The sequence below is a fragment of the Photinus pyralis genome, unplaced genomic scaffold, assembly GCF_008802855.1.
Source record: "Photinus pyralis isolate 1611_PpyrPB1 unplaced genomic scaffold, Ppyr1.3 Ppyr1.4_LG3a, whole genome shotgun sequence".
Classification (NCBI taxonomy): domain Eukaryota; kingdom Metazoa; phylum Arthropoda; class Insecta; order Coleoptera; family Lampyridae; genus Photinus; species Photinus pyralis.
This window is the reverse complement of record NW_022170509.1, coordinates 4,519,825-4,541,722: the sequence shown is the minus strand read 5'-3', so window position 1 is coordinate 4,541,722 and position 21,898 is coordinate 4,519,825. Positions and strand designations below refer to the sequence as shown.

General features: G+C 33.5%; 1 protein-coding gene across 8 annotated transcripts in view; it reads left to right on the top strand.

The window, feature by feature from the left end:
* LOC116165328 (potassium voltage-gated channel subfamily KQT member 5-like) overlaps positions 1 to 21,898 on the top strand; it is a 345,213-nt gene that overhangs the window by 83,451 nt on the left and 239,864 nt on the right. The window contains exon 1 of one of the 8 annotated variants that reach the window (XM_031479675.1): positions 13,075 to 13,579. The exons of the other annotated variants lie outside the window; for them this stretch is intronic. The gene's annotated coding sequence lies outside the window, so the exon portion shown is untranslated. Of the gene's footprint in view, positions 1 to 13,074; positions 13,580 to 21,898 lie in introns of those variants that run through there. 8 annotated transcript variants of the gene reach the window in all.

Sequence of the window (21,898 nt, the reverse complement as noted above, 5' to 3'; positions counted from 1 at the left end):
GTAATCATTTTATGAAGTCTAAACCACCATAGTCTATGGGCCAACTGGCTAAATTTAAGGAAATGGTATAATTTGGGGGTACCAATTTTCCTTTTTACCACGGTTAGACACATATACTATATCTCTAGAGCTATTGGTCCGATTTCATCATTTTCTTAAATGAATAAGCTTTTGTGTGTGCTACAATATTGTCATAACTACCTTTTTCGATAAAATCAACAATTAGTAACTAATGCATGAAGTAAACGAACTGAATTTTTTTTAACTCTTAACATTTAATGAAAACTAAATCAACCCCTTCGTTACTTTCAAAAGTTTCATATACACTAAAACCTGCTACTTCTTCCTCTTCTTCAATGACGTTTTCACAAGTTGGCAGTTTGCATGCGCTTGTGCACTTTAAGTTATTAGCATTACATAATGGTAGTTGCCAAGAGCCAGCTTGGTAATTCTACGTGAGGCGATATGGAAGCCAAACTTAGGGTTATCTTTCATATTTTTGCTGCTTCCGGAATAGCATCTCTTTGATTTTGACGTACAATTTTCCAATGTATTTTTTGTTTTCACATAATGTATGTCCAATTATCTGGCACAATATACACCTTCCCATCAATATTAACAAACTCTTCGCAGACGTTATGGCTAAAAGCCGTATTTGATCGTATTTATTGCAAGACAGTCAGTCTTGTCAGTTGTAAAGTTCTTGTTTAAAGTTAAGCGGAAACGTGTTTCACGTTTTTGCTGTGTTTATCGAGTAGGCGTCGCTTATCTGAAGCATTTCTTTAAGGTTTTCCCAGGACTCGTTAAAGGGAGTTTTTTCACCATTAAAGAGCCTTCACAGTGTACAACAGGTTATCCGATGTATCTCCTAGTTTAGTAAGACTGACAATTCTTGTAATGCAACGTTGTATAACACTGCCTAAGATTGCCTATATTTTGGAGAGTGCAATTCACTAAAAGGTGAAATCTCTCCACATATGATACATATATTTTTGCATATTTTCACCATCTTCTTGATGTTTGGAAGCACTTATTTTATTTTAATTTTAATTCAATTTGTTGATCAGCTAAAGCTGTGAATACTTATATGCAAAATGAATATCGTTTATTTTTTGTTGTACTTCTTATGAGATTTTGTGTATTTTTGGTTTGCAACATTTGCGATTAAACCGAATTTATTTTTGCATATTTTAGGATGTGTTTAAATTTTTGTTAGAGATAATCGATTTTAATTTGAATTTTTAGTACATTTTTGCGGATTTTTATAACGGACGCGATCATGAAACATACTGCAATAGCTGGAAGGAAGATTTATTGATTTAATTGATGTTTAATTTCATCATTTCCAAACTATTTTATCTTTCTCTTTCTCTACCGTGTTGATGGGTGATATTGTGGAAGGTTTGGAAATTGTTCTCAATAGTTTGTCGTTTTCTAATGCACCTATTACTTGTTGATGTAGAGAGAAGTTTCTCTGCTTAGTGCTTATAAATTAATTCTTAGCGACATGAGGCAATCATTTCGTGCAGAAAACATCTTATTGTTAGTGTTTATCGTAATTCCATTTTTATTAGAAATTATGCAACATATAATAATTTTACATATGTGTGCATATACATCAAAACTGTTTGCATATTTTGCACTAATATTCTGCATATATATGCGCATATTTTACCATTTATTGTTGATTAATACAGGATGCAGGTAGTAAAGAAAATTCGGAAACAAATTAAAAAAAAAACATTTTTTTAAATTACTTATTAACAGTTGATTTTATCGAAAAATACTTATAACAATATTTATAGCACATATAAAGAGCTTTCATGAAAAAAAAAATAATAGTGAAATTGCATCAATAATTCCAGAGATATAGTTGATTTATTAAAACTCAACATCCGCCATCTTTGATTGACCGCCATTTCTATTAGCTACCGCTTTGAGATGGCAATCATGGTTTTTTGGCATCCTAGTAAACACGTATAACCACTGTAAAAAGGAAAATTGGTACCCCCAAATTATACCGTCATGTCGACTGGCCCATGGCATTGTTTAAATACTTTATAAACAATGCCCATGGACTACCAAGATATACTCGTTCCTGACGACCTACAACTTTATTGACTACACAAATTCCCCATTTACTAAACACTGGATCTAAATCAAGTACCTGAGCAATACAAAAACAAAAGTAAAGGAAATGAATGTGACAGCATTTTATTCCCGAAACATTCTAGTAATCCGAATCATAAGACGAGGTGGTAGTTGTTTAACATTCCAAAATTTTACTGCAATTCAAAAGAAAATTTTCAGGTGTACTAAAGTAATTCAGTTAAGGGAAGATTAAAAAATTTACACATCAGACATGTTAATTCTTTGAATAATAAATTTTGTGCTTGAAAACACATAGCCAAAAGTTACTCACACTGTTCTTCCATTATTTTCGTTCGTGGAATGAGTGGATGGCAGGGTGTTATTTAGACTTGTAGATTATAACGGTTTTCTATGTTAGTCATTACTTTTTGTAAGCTGTTGAATTCCACAAAATGTGCTTTTTCTGAATTTGATCCCCGTTATCTTGCCTGGACCACAAATCCTCTTATTACTTACAAGTAAAGACAAAATAACATTGAAAAACTATAAGGAAGCTTTTGAAAGTCTGCAATGCTTTTTCGAGCAGTGGGGGTTATAGTACTGATTAAAATTTTCTGTTTGAATTTTATTTGTTCACGCGAAAGAAAACTGAGAAAAATAAAAATCCTATGCTTAAAGTTTACTTTTTTATACAGAAATTTACGATTTACGATTACGTCCTTTTTTGTTTTTTAAATGTCATTATAGAAGTATAGTGCATTTTTGATGATGAAGAAGAAGAAATGCCAATCAAATTCAAGCAACACTTTGATGTACAGATCGAGATCGAAGTGCATCTGTCGATTAAAATTCTTGAAATCTGATTTGTAAGGCTCAAAAGCTACTAGTATATTGTATTGGTCGCTAGTGTAAAACACATACGGCTCGTGTAACGAGACTGAATACCGCATGCTATACGTAAATATTTCCTTGCAAATTTCATTTCGTAATTATTGTTCGTTTGTTTTGGGCAACGCATACAAAGCATAGCGCACTAGTCCTGCGGCCAAACACGTTTAGGACCTAAATTTTAAATTAATAAAAAATTGTTTCATGTCATAATGTCTCTGAGGTAGGATCGTACTAACTAGGCAAAATGAAATACGGTAAACATGCTTTTTATTATAACGCCTTATTCAAAAATGTATAAGTATCATACGAAATGGGAGTGTGTGCTCCTGTACGCTCTGCAATCTTCTCTGCATTTTTCCCATAATCTTATTTAGATAATAATTATAAAAGGTCTTTAGTGCTGTAAACTCCAATCCTGGCGGAAAAAATCATAATAATTAATTTCTTTTAGAGAGTAGAATCAATCAGTCTTTTTTTTTTGAAAGAGCTTCCAAGAGCTTTGAATTGTTCTGGTACGATGTACATTTATGAGAAGAAACCCTTAAATATAGATTTTGTTTAGCTAGTTTCCATTATGACTTGGCTGAAATCAATACCTCAGTTGAGTTATAATCGTAAGTGTGTTCCTGGATTTATTCATCCGTTATGGACAAGCTTTTTTTTCACTTTCTTAGGGAAACCGTTGAGTGCGTTGCTTAGGAGATGTGCTTTCACCCATATAAGGTCTGTTTATTATTGTTTATTATAATATCAATTAAGCGAGGTGTTGTATTATTGGCAGAAAAAATGTTTGCTCCGTTTAGTCGCAGTTGCGGTTTGTTGAGCAAGTTCGATAAATTGACGTTTTACGCCAATAAAATTAGTATCTTGGTCACTAAATATTTTGGAACATTTGCCTCTGCCAGCAGTAAATCAATACAGGGCCAATCTTGGTTTAAAAATAATCACAATCAACCAAAACTTAATTATGTATAAATTAATTAGACTACTATTGTAGTTCGTTGGTGCCGCCGAAAAATCGCTAGGTAGAAAATAAACGCTGATCCAATATTTAGAATTGCAATACCATTTACTGTCCTACTTTTGCGTTTGATTGATTTTTTTAAAAATATTTTAATATTAAATAGATCTCGCATGAACGGACTAAACAGGAAGGGCTGGCAGGAAGTTTTCTTTGGAGAGGAATGCCTTATAGGCCCAACGCGCTACTACAATGACAGAAAGTTCTGCAAACGAAAATTATCATCCCCCTAAGAAGGTAAAATAAATGTTTTGACAAAGCTCCAAAAACCGGTCGATTTTTATATCGTGGGGATCCCTCCATTCTTAAATGTCTAATAATCCACAATTTGGAAGAGGTTTTACCTACACAACCGGTTTTATTTATTAAGTCGATCGGTTTAAAAAGTTTCAAAATTTAAAAATGAATAAAATCCCAACAAGGGTTAAACTAACGAAGCGGAGCGGCGATAATTCGTAGTTCTACAAAGTTTCGTTGGGATTTCTTTTATTTTATTTTGCAATATAAATTATACTGACTTGGTGAATTCATCCATTGTATAGACACCCACTGACCCAATAGAAAATGGAGCTTCTATGAACATAAATATAGCATGAAAACAACATGTACAACATTAGTCCTGAGAAATTTGAAAGAAAAAGTGAACATTCTGTAGATTCAAGCTCTAAAGATTTTATATAGGTTCCAAACAGTTTCTAAAAAACGGTTTTAAGAGGTTTGGGGAAGGTTTTGAAAAGTTAATTTTTTTGGAGGAGACGCATGGTACAAACTCAACCCGTGTGTTTTATTTGTAGGTATTTGTCTTGTTGCAAATTCGAATGATAGTACTTTTAGACGTAGCGATACTTTAGAAACGCTGTACAAAGTACAATTACAAGCGGAGAAATCTAGTACGTACACTATACCGTAGTATTTTATATTAAAGACTATACTGTCTAGATTTGCAGAGTGCACCATTACACTACAAGTAATAATGGTATAGGTATTATTCTACGGTAAGGTAGAGAACTTCTTCAAGAATAGAGTTGAATTGAATTTTAATACACGTCAGATGTACAAAGGGAATGTAAAAGTACATGTAGGAGTAGGATCGACAACATCTGTTTTATTAGTTCCTACTAAATTCGTAAATAAATGCGTAGTAATAAACGACTCATGAATATAACTTATTTCCACATATAAAAAGTTCGCCCCAAATTGTAAAAAATTGTATTACATTTTAAGTACAAAGGAATCGTTATTCATCTTATTTGTAAATGTAAAAGTAATACCAGTATTATTTGGCAAACCGTTTCATGTTTTTGTCAACCTACTGCTATAAATTTAAGTGAAGTTTCAGTACTCAGCAAACCATTCAAAGAGAAGAGACCTAAGTGGTAAGTAAAAGGTAAAACAATTAAAAGGTAGACATTTTATTGGACCGTATATTCTGTCCATCACAACTAGTAACAATAAAGTTTTGATACTGAGCGAATAATAAAGTATTACGGCTACATGCTATTATGTGGCGCGCTGTATTTCGAACAAAGAGATTCGGCCGTGTTACAAAATAATTGATGCGATTTCTGAAAATTATTTGAAAAATATGAACTAAGGTTTATTGTGTTAAGCATATGGCCCTTTGTGAGCAACATGAAGATCAGACATTGTCCGTAATTCATTCAATTCAATGACAATAATTGAGTTGATGGTGCGTTCGTTCGCAAATACGTCGACGAGCGTACTTGAAAATTAGCCGAAAACTGCACTAATGCTACATTGAGGCAAACGCATTTCAACCACGGTCATATCAACTGCAATTAGATGGTCGAGATTTAGAATGGAAATTTTCTGTTGCCCTTTTGTTAAAGGGTCACATAAATTTGTAATGGAAACTTGGCGGTCCAAGCAAATATACCTGCGATAGAAATCAAATTTGATGGAATAAGTAGGTATAAGAAGATTCCATTATAGGTTACTACAACGTTTTATTACCTACAAAACAAACAATAGGATTTGTGTGAGTGACAGGTATCATTTTCATTGTTATAATAAACATTCCCTTTTTCGTTTCCACGTCAAAGGCAGATAAAAAGAACACGAACGGTTTAGTTCCACATAGAACATTTCGTTAGTCCACTGTGGATTAGCGCAAACGAAATTAGTAAGGTTTCAGAAACTTTTTCAATTTTAAAAATAATTGCAATTATTTCAAGGTATAAGCCAACGAATAATAGGTAAGATTGGGATCATTACTTGCATTTCAGAAACAGTTAAGCAGCAAGATAAGAAATTATTAGCAATGCAAAGAAGGGATAGGAGTTTCATGAAATGTTGAATTATTCTTTACGGCATTTAGGTAGGTAAATAGGATAGAAAACTGGAAAACGGCGAAAACGTCATAAATGAACGACTTTGACTTTCTGGTTTATAAAGGGGAAAGTTTTCAATGCATAATCAAATTTTACACGTAACCCAAATAAATTTAGGAGAAGGCTTTTAATTATATTTATCGCTCACTTAGTTGTTAGTGTTTAATCGCTCCACAATCCACATCCTTCTCTGAACATGAATCTATCAAGTTAACAAGTTCCAATTCATCTTCGCATGCATTCATTTCCATGTCGAATAATTTGGTGCGATTTGTTAAATCACCTCTCTCTCGTTATTACATTTCCTCATTATTTCTTGCGTGTGCAAATGTTAGTTACTTGCAGTTTCGAGAGTTATGGAGGGGACGTATTTTCCCTGAACTTTTTTATTATAGTAATTTTGTACCTATGTTTCGACTCTTGAGCTCAATCAGTTTGTCTAAAGTGGTTGTTTCTAGTATAGTTATCAAAGCAGTTGTGGCGAAAATATTCACTGAATTTCGGTTAAATTATTGTAATTTTGGTGGTTTCGGTTACAAGTGGTGCAGATAAAAACTCAAGTTGGGCCTCAAGTCAGGGAATAATAAAGCGCTTTAAAACTTCTTAAAAAAACTTTCCTCTAGTCAATGCACCATATACTGTTGATGAATTTCTAAATTGTATTGATAAAAGTTGCGGATCTCTAGTATAATTTTATTTATATCCCAGTTGTGTTAAAATCAATATGGAAAATGAATGCGTAACTTATTGAAAAAAGAGTTGGCATTAAGCTTTCGAAATAACTTTGAAGTGAATTCCTGAGCACCCTGGGTAAATTTTTTGTCCAGTCTCTACAGTCTACATATTAGTTCAGATTTACATACATAATGAAAATAATGGCTATATCGCGCTTACATTGTACAAATGCAATTTGTTTTGGTAATGGATCATTTGCTAACAATTTCAATAAAACTCAAATAATTCAACAACCGTTCGGTTTGGGCGTATGGTGACCATCAAACTTATTTATTTATTTATTTATTTATTATCCCTCTCTTGTTCTGGGTCCTCAACAGGCCTGCGCCCAATTACAGAGCGACCCGAATAGTGGTTTTTAGAGGGGCTTCCTCCAACTTGAAGTAGGGTTGAAAAATAAATAAAAATTGCACAATTCCATTTAGAATAAAGAAGTGTAAAATTGGAAATAGTTCAAGACCGAAAATGTTTTAGTTAAGGAACCTAATCCTTATATACCAATTTTTACATTAGTTTTCCATGTAAGAACCTACTTTCGTAAATAATTCTCTTCTCTCAGGGGCTTTGAATTAATTATCATTTTCCATGTTTCGTTCAAAGCATTCAAGTATTCTTAACGCCGAATATAAAAATTGCAATTCTTGTAGGTGTATTCCAACGGCATAAATATGTGGAATGTCTCGAAGAAATGTTGAAAAAAGAATGGAATAATGAAATGCTAATGATCCAATAAAAAGTTTCTATTTAGCATCAATAAAAACGTATTTATTTTTATTCTCATCCTTTCAAAATTTCGGTCAAATCTAATTTATATACGGTTTAGTGATCAGTCGATTCATTTCCGTTCCCTAAAAGTAGATTTGGAAGTTTCCTTTGTAATGTGGGCACCACCAATTACATTCCGAGAAACTTTTGCAGAATCCCTTCTTTTGAGCTTAAAAAATATTTCCCTTTGTACGTAATCTCTTTGCGGATCAAATACGACTTCCGTAATTTGTGCCCTTAAAACATGCACAGGTGTAACGCTCCCTTTTTTCTTTTACCATTTGGGTTATTTGAAATTATAATCAAAATATCATGGGAGGATAAAACTATTGAAATTGTCGCTTTACAAACTTTTCACCCACAACGTTGACGTTGTAAAGTAAGGAATTCATTCAAGTGAACGCACTTTGAAACTGCAACTAAACACATAATCCCAATTAATGTATGAAAAGTGCTAATTTTAAGGAGGCGCGATTGTATTGCAGATGAAGCGCGGAGGAAATCTTTACGCACTCAGTCATTAGTCATTTGTCACCTTCAAGTAATTACATTTAACCTCAAATTACGTCTATAATCACGCATTACGAAAACGCTAAATTAATACTATGAACGCGATCTAGTTGGAGAACTATAAGACTAACATCTAATTAATGTGTGATGTATAGAGTATTAATCTAAATTAACCTCAATTAATTGAAGCGTGTCAAGTTGAAGAAAGGATCTTGGTTAATTTATGGTAACTGCCTTCAATTAATATCAATTACAGTAATGGCTGATGCAAAAATGCAAAATCCACTGTGTTGTTATGAAATACGTCATTTGCAACTAAAGGATCTCGCAAAGGACTATTCCACCGTAACATCTGAATTTGCGTTGTCATTAATTTCCGAAGTTTCTAAAGTCGCTATTGTGGTGATGTCAATTCGTAAAGGAAGTAGAAGAAAAATGTCGATTTAATATGTTTCAAAGATGAGATGAGGTCCTCTGGTAGTCCATACTCTGTAAGTAACAAAAACCAATTCGAAGAACTAGGTAATTAAAAACAAAAAACTCTTTAAAGTATGTTGAACGCGCCTACTCTAAGAAACTGACTCGCTTGTTTTAGGATTAGAAGACTTCATAGAGTATGCCATTACATTTTAGTAAGTTTTGTAACACTCATATGCGAAAAAACGTTTTTATTAGCATGGTTGCAACTTTGCGCTTTTCTATACATGAAATGACGCAGTATTTAGCTCTCAATGTTGAATAAGATAGTCCAACACGATTTGCAATCGGTTTTCCAATCCTTAGGACACAGAATCCAAATTACCCAAGAATATTTTTTCCGTGAATTTGAAGATCAGGTTGACATACTGATTAATATTAGGGCTCTTGTCCTCGTCCCTGTTTGTTTTATTAGTTATTGGAAAGCTAACCTTACCACATGGTACAAAACAGACTAGATTACAATCAAAATGGTGTCTGGCCAAACACATAAATAAATAAATAAAATGTTTTTGTGGCAGTAGAAGAGTGAGTTATTTTTTCTCACTTTTTCTGATGTTTTAATGAATCTTCATCTTTGCATAAAATTATGTATATACGTGTCTTGAGCTTTAATGCGTTCGTTACATAAAAAACTATTACTGCTTTTACGGGTACCTATCTATGATTTATTTACATTGTACTTCGAGGTACATCAAATTATAAGTTTATCGCTAGTCACCCATATTTTGCATATTTCCGTACGTGCTATGGAGTAGGTACATCACAGTACCTTAATTTAGGAAAGACCAGAGATTCAAAGAGAAGGGTAGCGATTTGAACATTTAAAAATGAACTATGAAGATAAATTTTTTGAAGATTGCCGTAAACTTTTGGAAGGCCTAAGTGATTTACGACATCTTTAATCGTAACGGCTTCATTTTTGGTATTGATTTGAGACAATAGCATTACGTTGGTTTAATTGCAAAATATACTCAGGTGCAGTGAAAAGTTTCCAGTTATTACTCAAATTCATGAAGTGTATAATAGTCAGGGATCCAAATGCTAGAAGCATTTCGTGTAACAATTGAGTTACAAGTGGTTTTCCCCTATTTCGGCCCCACTGAATCCGATTCTGTCTGTTGCCAAATCTGAAAATGGACCGGAAGGAAAATATTCAAGATGGCGTAGGTATCCTGACGTATTCTCCGTCTAAAATTGCCGATCACGTATTCCGTTATTTTGATAATCTTTTCTATACCTCTGTATCTATACCCAAAATGAATAATGAATGCAATTTTCACACCGCTTCTTTAGGTACTTCCTTTCCTGCAGGACAGATAAGTATGCTACTATTTTCAATCTCAAAACATTCATTTTCTGGCCTTTTCTAAAGTAAGCCACGTCGGACCACTTTTTTTAAGTGATTGATTACTTCTGCGGCACATACGCAACGACTACCTAAGTCGGACCACTAAGCCAAACATTTGCAGAATTTTTCTTGATTTTCTTAGATGCTTATTAGATTATTAGAAAAACTGCGCATAAATAATTAAGAGCATATATTTTTGTGAATACCCTTCTAAACGTTGAAATATTTTATTGCACTTGAGTGTAGTATTGCGGTTGATTTTATAACCTACAAGTGAACAGAGTGCGATTTAAATATATTTACAAGCAGTGACGCATCTAAAGGGGAGGAATGACAATAATAATAATTTATTGCCATAAGCTTTGTTGGAGTCCTCAAGCTGAATGTATGAACAGAGCAGGGCAGTATTCGATTTCGTAAATACTTTTTAGTATTCAAATCCTTTAAAGTATTCAAATACTTTGTAATTAAATACTTTTATGGAAGCAGTATTTGTATTTGTAACTCATATACTTTCACAAATATTTAGTATTCGAATACTTCGCAAGGTAGGTGGAACTGTTTGAAAATATGGATTCTACAGGCCACATTCTATAAGACAAATTTTTTTCCGTGTCGATCTGAGACAATTTTTTTGAGGGCCTCAAAAAAAGGCAGTGTATAACCTTCCTTTTTTACCAAAAATCGACTGCACCAAAATTTCTCGGGAAAACACTTTTTCTTATTAATTTTGGTGCGTAGAATCCAAAACAATTCGTACTTTTTCGATCAGACTTCTGAATAAAAAGTTATAGACTAGAAAAGAAACCAATTTCGAAAGAAAATTCAAAGGGCTGTAACTTTTGAACTAGTAGCCCAATCTTGGAACTGTTTGAAATTATGGATTCTACAGGCCACATTCTATAAGAAAATTTTTTTGCGGGTCGATCTGAGACAATTTTTTTTTCGGGGCTCAAAAAAAGGCAGTGTATAACCTTCCTTTTTTACCAAAAATCGACTGCACCAAAATTTCTCCGGAAAACACTTTTTCTTATTAATTTTGGTGCGTAGAATCCAAAACAATTCGTACTTTTTCGATCAGACTTCTCAATCAAAAGTTATAGACTAGAAAAGAACCCAATTTCGAAAGAAAATTCAAAGGGCTGTAACTTTTGAACTAGTAGCCCAATCTTGGAACTGTTTGAAATTATAGATTCTACAGGCCACATTCTATAAGAAAATTTTTTTCCGGGTCGATCTGAGACGATTTTTTTTGAGGGCCTCAAAAAAAGGCAGTGTATAACCTTCCTTTTTTACCAAAAATCGACTGCACCAAAATTTCTCGGGAAAAAACTTTTTCTTATTAAACTTCTTAAAAACACTAAACATCCACGCGATACATTTTTGCTTGAAACGTACTTTTTTGTTATTCATTCGTTTGATTGCCATGTTTATCAACTCGCCGTAAAGACTTTTTCAGAATTTCAGTGCATTCAGGTTGGGATTAATATAAGCGCAGTTTTTATGGTAAAGTTTGTAATTTCTGTTACAGGATATCTATGGAAATCCAATTGCCACCAATCATAATTTACTAATTCCGCCAAATACAAATGTGTTGGAAAGCGGGCGATCAAGCAGAAAAATGACATTTTTCAAATTAGCACTTGCGATTTGAAAACCTATAACTAATAAAGCCCACAATTCGAATTGCATGGACATGTTTTCGAAACTCCCCAAAGAAATCGTGACAAAACGGTTTGAAAAATAAAGTAATGGGAATCTGTATTCACCTTTTTTGTAAGTTATTCTTATCTCCCCAAAAACCTGGTTCATGATATATCGTTCAATTTAATTCAATCTAAAATACGGCGTCTAATATTTTTCTCAAAAGGAAATACCGCGACCTAAAACTTTTCATAAACACTGCGAAATCGGAAAAGTTACGTAACAAAATGAAGGGTAATAAGGAAACTGCAAAGTTGTAGTTAATTTGTTTTTCCTACTGTTTGTCATTGCAAATCTAATTAAAGTTTCCGCTTAAAAAATTTTCCCAATCTCTTATTCAATTCCATTTGGTAAATGTAAATTACATAACTGAATTTTTATTCGTGCCGGTACCGCCTAAGAATCTTTGAACTGGTTATTTAATAATTAGCGCTATTCAAACTTGAAGCAAAGTTCGTTGTAAAATCACCCTCCTTTATGCCTTTCTGTGCTTGATTTTATTTCGACCAGTTCAAAGTGTTGTGCTAATGAAAGATTAGCTAACGGCAAATCTATAACCCTAATCACGAAGGGCATTGATATACGTTTTTAAAGCTGCGCTCCAACATCAATACTTTTTCCATTTAGAAAAACCCCTTTTCGGTGCTGCATTTGTGTAGCCACGAAATAATGTTCGCGATAAAATGAAAAAGGGAATGATCTTGCATTTGCTCCATCAGTCATCCCCTGCTCAGCTCTTTCAACTGTCATCAATCTATAAAATGATATGACTCCATTGGTGCACGCCGTACGCAATTGAATTTTACGGTTATAAACATTTGTTATACAAAAGGCTCCTGTTGGATTTTATTGAGGTTTAGTAAGCCGGTTGGAGGAATCCTTAATATCTATTTTGGAGGCTGATAACTGAACATAAAACGTTTTCCTATTGCGACACAAACATTCAAATTTGTCGGTTTTTCTCGGAGTCGGTCGTTGTTTTGCAGGCGCCTATTCCAATGAAAAGACGTCGGGACGCCAACATCGTCGTACCTGTAGTATATAATATTTCCATGGCGTCGATCACGCGGATACGTGCATTGCCGCTGTTCGGTGTAGCTTGCCTCCCGGAACAGTTCGACAGCTCTTGAGGTCTATAACCAACAAGTGCTTTTTTTCCTTGAATTGTAATTTTTGTGGCTTTCATGTGGAAAGACATCCGGTAGAGTTTAAAATGTATTGTTCATTGCGGCAAATGTTCTCTTACTTTTGTACGCACTTTGGAAAAAGTTAAATGGTAAACAAATTTTACTGTTCAACTATAATGGAAGGCTATATAGTAACTTCATAACATGGATTTGCAAGTTATCCTAACTTAGTAAATTTAACTGTCGCTTTTGTGTAAACCTTTAAATTTGGCAGTCGTTGGCATTAAAAGTGTGCGTGTCGTGACATAATTATGAGAGTCATAAATGTAACGTGTAGTGGTAATTAACAATTAGTGATGCTAAGAAACGGATGCTATTGTGAACTTCAGTTCACCCTTTAGTGCTGCGACAGTTACGCTCAATTAACCGTAAATTTAGTACTCTAACCCCTATTTTCCAACGTAATGGTATTTTAATTGACAGTCATGCTTCTCGCAGGATTCTTGCTGGTTCCTGGTGAAAATATGGTCATTTAGTTCCACAGGAAATACTATAGGTAACGATATTTAAAAGAGGGTTATAGTGTAGTTATATATTGTTGCTGGTTCGTGCTGAAAGTATGGTAATTTAGTTTGAGAGTAAATATGGGTAACGATATTTAAAAAAAGTTGTAATAGTTCTTGAATATATGGTCAGCACAAAATTGTAAATAGCTGACACATTCTGGAAATATTTGCTCGCCCCGCGTCACATAGTTTTGAAACTATAGGATCGGTTAATTACAGATTACTAAATAGAATTCTCATCGGTGGCTTCACGAGGTACGGCAATTTTACAAGGCTGCTAGAAGATTAATCAAAAGTACGATTATGTATGTGTAATTGCTTTGCAGTGTTTTTCTGTGGATGAGAATTATAAATTACTTTGAAGAACCCCTTAAATCTTAACCTGAAGAGGTTCATAATTGACTCGCAAAAATAATTTTACAGTGAAAGATTCTGATTACCACGGATTAAGGCTCGCAAATTATTTTGTAAAGCGCTCTTCATAAATTTACCTTTATCCTTTTTATTAACTTAATTGACACCTTATGGCCTATGGGTTGAAAATAAATTTCAACTTAATCCTATAAAGATATACTTCTACTCCAGCTATTACCTAAAACTCACGTCTATTTAACATCGTTCCACTCTGTAAAGACCCTCACTTTTCTTAAAAAAAGCCTTCGCTTGGCCGAGTTTGTTTCACTCGTGAAACCAATTAATACATTGGATTACTTTTAGCGTACCGAAAAGCATGTTCATTCATTACGGCACGCACTGTCCTTTTCAGCAAAACAAAACTATCGGAAGCTAATATTGATTTTCCCCAACTTTTGTGAAAGTCATATATACACTCAGTTTCAGGAAATTTAGTAAAGTTTGTCATAAAAATTCTAATGAAAATTAACAATAAAATCCCTGCTTTGGTAAGTTTTATACGACCAAGCACTGCAAATGCTGTACGAGTTTGCATCAATCTTGAAGTTTTTTATACATATTTGCTCAACTAAAAAAGTATCAATACGATTTTGACTAAAAAGTAGAATTTTTATTGATGTTATGATCTTCGGACTCATCAGTTCGCAAGCGCATTTTCCTTGCATCTTCTACGCCCTGATCCAAAGTTGCAAACATTCACAAAATACGGAATCGAATAAGACGCAACACCTCGATGTTTGCAAAATTGAATAGCACTGTGAATAACGAAAACGAAGGCCGATTAATAGCACTAAAAATGAATAGGTATACTAAACATTTATCTCACATTTTGAATTTTTTATAATAAATGGTAAATATCTTGAGCTCATATGGAATCTATACCTAAGTGTACTGGTGGTTGGTGCAAAAAGTACGAAGGCTCCAGTTTGAGACAGTTGTGAATCGGATTGTTAAATGAAAACTTGTTGAGGTGAAATAAAATTTACTTGAAAGAATTTTTCAACAATTCAAAGTGTATAAAAACAGAACCGTCGATGAAATTTCACAAAAATTTAGTACGTTGTCAATTGATGGTTTCTTAACCTCCCTGTCCCCAAGTGGGGTGAATTCTCACTCCGCTTCAACTTTTTTTTTGTATTTTTTGATATAGCTGTTTTATCTTGATTATGATTCGTTACTTGTTCTTTGTAGTGTTAGGCATCTATTCGATTCAAAAGTAGCCGAAAACAGTTTAAGGAATTTCAGTTTATTTCAAAATGTGTGATGATTCGCTGATGGGGTGAGAATTCACCCCACATGGTATTAGGTGTGATGTAGATAGATAGATACTTTCACGTTCATCATTGGATATACACAAAAACAGACAAAAAATAATAATATGTTCTAAAAATGTAATAAACTAAAACAAATAAATATAATAATTGTAGTGTACCTATACCGGGTACTGTTTGGTCAAGTTTTCAAATATCATTTGCTATGATTTCTTTCTAAAATGTTGCATTACTTTATTGGATTGATAGGTATGACATAAGTAATTAAAGTTTTTCCTTGAGGTTATCGATTTCGCTACATTTATTATAGCATCTTCGGACCTTTGCTGTAATATAAGTACATATGAATTCTTGTTTGTTGGGTTACATTATTATCTTACCGTCAAATTAGTTAAAATAAGAAATACAATTAAACATCTAAATCGAATGATCGTGGTTGTGGTTGATTTTCTAATGATTATGTTGAAAAGCTGAAATTGAAATGACGTCTATAGAGTTACTAAACCTGGTGTTTGTGTTTTGTGTGTATTTTTTATTTTAACTAATTTGACGGTAAGATAATAATGTAACCCAACAAACAAGAATTCATATGTACTTATATTACAGCAAAGGTCCGAAGATGCTATAATAAATGTAGCGAAATCGATAACCTCCAGAAAAAACTTTAATTACTTATTTCATACCTATCAATCCAATTAAGAAAAGTAATTACCTACTATGGAGACATACATCAATAAAATTGCATTACTTTATTTCTAGGTCCGGTTGAAAAAGTCAGGAATTTGTGAAAGCTAATTTTGTGTTTTTTTAAACATTAGGGTTTCACATATTTGCAGACTTGTGCTAATATTATAATTACACTAATGTGTTTTTATTACAAATTGAATGAAGTCATTCAAAAGGCCGCGGTTACCTGTTAGTAATCTGAATTGATTGATACCTATTATGTCTAAAAGTTCTTATGATACTATTAAATAATATCATTAAGCTTACAAAAAAGTGGGAAGACATTGTGCAAGTTGGGGTGAAATTTCACACCACGCGGTATCAGGCGTTATGAAAATCGCCCGGGGCCAGGGAGTCCCAATTTTATTTTCAAAATTGTTATTGCTATAGAGTTAGCACATGGTTATTTCCATAATGAGATGCCACACCGACATTTCACTTGTACAATTGTCTTATCGCCCTAGCATTTGTTAGAATCTTTTAAAAATAATTCTTACGTACAATTAAACAGGTCATTTTGCCTTTTTTCAAACTTAAGCCTACGTACTTTTTGTGCGGACAGTAAAAGAAATATGGATTACCTTTTTCGAACTCGTTAAATAGTTACCATCGTAACGGTGGTAACGGTATTAATACTCCATATTAACAATATTGTTCTTAACTAATTTGATGTTAAACAATAAAGTTAATCACATATTTATAACAACACAATATTTGGTTGACACATAAATGTACGGACAATGCATAAGGTCAATAACTAGCTACATCTCCAACTGCATTTATTCTGCTAGGCAAAGTTCTAACGAGCTTTTCAGTCTTCTGCGCTAAAAGGATCCCATATGTTTTGCAATTTTATCCGCAAATCAGGAATGTTTCTCTGTGGATCATTTCTTAAATGTTGCTTCATTTTATGCCACACGGTTTTAATCACGTTTAGAACGGGACTACTGGACGGAAATAAAATTTCCATCAGGTGATAAACTTTGAAGTGACGGTAACAAATTTGTTTCAAGGATATTTTGGTACTTTTCAGCGTTTCCTGTACCGTCTATCAGACTCCGAAAGCAGACATACTTCGCCATACCATTACACCTGATGGAAACTTTACTTTTCTCTATAGGCATAGTCTTTATGAAATGCTTCATTTTTATTTCTAATAACTCGCGATCGGTGGTCATCCACACAAAACATCAAATTCTTCATTCCGTCTTGCTGTCATGTCCCGGACAGTAGCTCGACGACCAGCTTTACACAAATCCGTACAAGACATCTTTGCATTCTTGGATTGGCCTTACGTGGCCAACCAATACCATGTCTTAAAACTTCAATTGAACCCGTTGCTCCGTTCTTTTTTACAATGTCTGCCACCGTAGATTTTGCAACATTTATTTGCAATATCCCGAAAAGTCTTCCCTCGATGAAACAATGTACGATTAAATTTCTGATAGCACTATTTGTTGCTTTACCGGGCGACATTTTCGGGCAAACAGATTCATAGAACTGATTTAAGTCAAAATGTCACTCTCATTTCCATGGTTTCCATGGCTTACTATTTTATTTTGCATTGTGTCCGAACTTTTATGTGTATGCGTTTATAGTTTAATATCATTTTAATTGAAAAGATATTTACTAATATGATGTACAAGCAATATATATTTAAATATATGATCATTACATTTTCTTTCGAAAAATTCCCCTATTTCCAAAAACTGGCCGAACTATATTAGAAAATAATTGAATTCACGTTTTGGGTTGCAATTCCATCTTGTGACTAAATTTGTTTTGAAAAAGCTTCAATTTCGGCGAAAATAGGCTCGAAGATAAAAATCATGTAAGTGCCTAATCATCAAAACTTGGTTCAGATTAGAGATTAGCAGCCACTTCATGCAAAAGCTAACAATAAATATTAAAAAAATGCTATAGATGACAAACCAGGGCACCGCATTTGCTGTAGTGGGTCATATAGGGTATACTTTGCAAAGTCTCGATTCTAGGTAGCTTGATCAAAAATTGCTATTCAAGACATTTCTGTTCTATACTAGATTCCAATTTGATACTTGATTATTCAAAATGCTTCGAACTTCAGCGTTATAAAGGGAATTTCAGGTATCATTTTCGATTAGATGAATTTGAGTCTTTTATGAGTAAACTCTTTTGAAATGTCTCTGCCGGAGAACTTAAAAAACGACACTCCTCTCCTCGAAATTTTACCGATCTTAGATAATCAAACGTTTTCATCAATTAATCCTGTGCCCATATAAGCGCTGACATGGTGAAATTATCGATTTCGTTACTTAACTTTCAAAATTCCATTCACTCAAGCGAACTACTCGCCAACGGAAGCAGATAATACTGACGTAGTACGAGTATAAAAATTACCGAGCGTCCTGTTTGCCTCCATATTAAAACATTTTCCCATAGACAATCGTGTTAAACCGCTTAAATTGCAACTTTCGTTGCAAGGTGAGTTAAAGTTAATTGAGGATCTTCTGCAGATTTCCGGCTCATGTACTAAACATAATTTCCATGTTTAAGCAATCTAGCCTTTGGGGTGTTTCTTATTTAAATGGGGACGCTTAATGTTATTCCTAAGTTGACATAAAGAAGTGTTTCTAGGCCGAACATCTCTATTTGCGATTTCTTTGGGGAATATTAATTATTGGAAATTCTGAAACGTTTGCAAGCGCGGTGAGTAAACAAACAGGCATGCCTGTACATGATATTGAGTTTATTATGCGATTCATTGCCTATTATATAATTTGATTATATATAAATGTTTGTATATAACCCATGGATCTGTCAGTACCACTACTTGCTTTGAAATTTAGTCGTAGGTACGCATAATGTATTAAATTAGTTCTTATATTTATACTTTTCGTGTTGCCACGAATTGAAAGCTACTAGTTTGAATATACTTCAGCTAGAAATTTGGCATGATATTTTCACAACAAATAGGTAATAGGTCTGTTTCCCAAACTTTTTGTAATTCATTCGATGATTTATTCATGCTTTAGGAAATTTAAACGTAATAATTTAATCAATCGAGTAATCACTTTCTTTGGAAATGAGCAATCACTTTCGGTATTGGCTGATAGGCGTTTCTCTTTTTCAATCGTGAATTATTTTCTATGATGTTAACACTAGCCATGAGTCTCGTATCCCTTTATAGATCTACAGAAAGCAAATACTACATTTTATCATCTTATTAATGCTTAAATCACTGTGACCCCTCAACAACAGAAATGTAAGAAAATGTGGGTGTTAATCAATAAGAGAAAAATATAATACACCTGGCAAATTGGTAAAAAAAAGCCTTAACTTTTTTAATTACACATATTTTACTTATTTTCATATACTTGACACTTCTACCCCCATTTTGAGCCAATAATATAATTCCTCTATTCGAGCCTAGGTTTCTCAATCCCTAAATGTCTACATTTTTGAAAAGGTATCCGGAAATATGTTTCACTGTACAAGTTCAGTTGAAACTTAAACTTTAGGACCCATCTAGCATTTTTACCTGAAGGAATTTTTCATGCTGTTAACAGTTAACCAGGCATGGTAGTCAGTTATCATCTACATTTCAATAATCTTTGATTTTCACTCATTAAACGCTGCCGATTGAGGTGTGGAACGATTGGTCATCGCAGATGTAATTAGTAGAATTCGTTTTCATGTGAGGAGGTTTGCTTTGAAGATTATAAAAGGTGGAAGAGACTATAACGATATCATCCAAATACCTACGTAAAAATGTTTGTCTCAAATTTGGTGCCGAATATTTGATGGTATCAGGCGTTTTTAGTGAAATAATCCACGACCAGTCAAATACAAAGCTACTCTCTCCTTCGATGGTTGATAAAATTGATCAAAAACTATGTCTCAGATCTAAAGATCTACGATCACGTAACAAATTTCAATAGATTCTCGTGGACATTTTCATCTCGCTTTGCGTGGAGCTGGTCGCACAGATCCCTCCTTTTCGACTGTGTATTTTGTGTGAAGGTGAAGGGCGGGAGACATCGGGAAATATGCGCTTTCGTCATTCTGACAGGTTGAGATTCTATTAATTTATATCCAAAATACTACAAATCAAAAGATATAATGCTAGAAATAAAGTGATCTGTCAGACGAATGTTTAAATTTGCAGTACCTCCGTCTAAAAAATTAAGATGTCTAGAGTGACCAAAGATACATTTATTTCGAAAAAAAGTAGGAAATTCAAAATGGTAACCAAGCAATGGCCCGCAGGAAAGGGGGCATTTGTATTTAAAATTAGACGAAATCAATAGACGAAGTGATAAGATTTACCATTTAAATTGGTACCTACTTCGGTATTCTTTGGTCTACCTACTGTGTGTATTGATAAAGGCGCTTACAGCAACTTTGAAATGTTTGTTCAAGAACGTTAACGTTGAATGTGGAAACTCCTACAATAACGGGTTATCCCTTTCTGCCGGTAGCGTGGAACAATACAGAATATGCACATTGATTTATTCCTCTCATGTAATCCGGTGGATGTAATAAAAAAAATAACATTAGCGCGATATTGAAGAAAGAGATTACGTGGAGATTGAATATTAAATAATAAATAACTATTTGAAAATTAAATTGAAGTCGAGACGAAAGGTTGAGAACAAACCTTTTGATACACAAAACGTACTCTCCACATGAGTTTGCCACTAGTATAAAAACATATTTACCTAGATGCTATAAATAGAATGTGAAATGTCGGTCATTTCAAAAAAACATGAAACAGTAAAGTAGTTCCAGATAATTGCAAATTATATAGGCGACGTTACCATATAATGCAGTGCGACCTCTTCCGGGTTTATATGTAATACACTTTAGAGGCGTAAACTTATACTGTTCAGCTAATTAACTTTTTTAATTTAATTTTGATGGGAGATAATTTTTATCTTTGCCTCCCGCACGATCTAATACACAATGATACATTCTTGCAATTTAAATTATTACCCAAAGTGTAGGCGTCAAGAAGTTATCTATCATAAAAAGAAGCATTAGTGGAACTCGGTGTTCTCTCGTCAGATAATTTGAATCTTAATTTTCTCCCAAGTATAATTCTATTTTCTTTCTTTCACGTTTAATCTGCAGTTGGAGCAAAACAAAAGTACTCATTAATACCATAATAGCGCTTTAGCTTTGTTAACTTCGCAGTACTTTTAGAGCTTTTAAGGACTCATCGTGGATTCCCTAACAATGCTTATAACATAGATGTATTTTTTAATAAAAGTAGGGCGATACTGACGAAATGTATAACCACTCCTATTACTAGAGACCTTATAAAAAGCTTCCTTTTTCCTCCGTACAAGAAGCGAAATTGTTTGACAAATACCGTCTTTGTCCAAAACAGTACAGTTTTTTCTGTGTAATAAAATTTAATAAAAGGTAAACGGTATTGGATCTTTCTAAACCACGTACCTATATTGATTTATTTTTAGTTAACTGTGCTGCTAGAACAAACGCTATATTCAGTTTACTTCTGAAAAGGCAGTGGAGCTTGACGTTATATGAAACGAAAGTCTGTAACTCGTACAAATCAACTAAAGTTAGAAGCAAATAAGAAATGTCATGTTTCTTATAAGTGTAGTGTAGGTACAAGATTATAATTCTGTATTATACCACTGTACACTCGACTGTGTACTTATCATTTTTTATTACCCTACTTCAAAAACAATAAAAAGTATAAATCCGCATAAACTCAAAGATAACTGATGGAACGCAATGGACCTTACAATGGTCTGTTAAAAAGTCGTTATCAATATCATCAAATGTTAAGTTTTTAACATACCCCTAAATTCATCTCCTCCATGGTAACGACAACATAACTTCTTAACTTTCTGTGAATTACAAAGCACTATTTAACATTTCTTTTTTTGT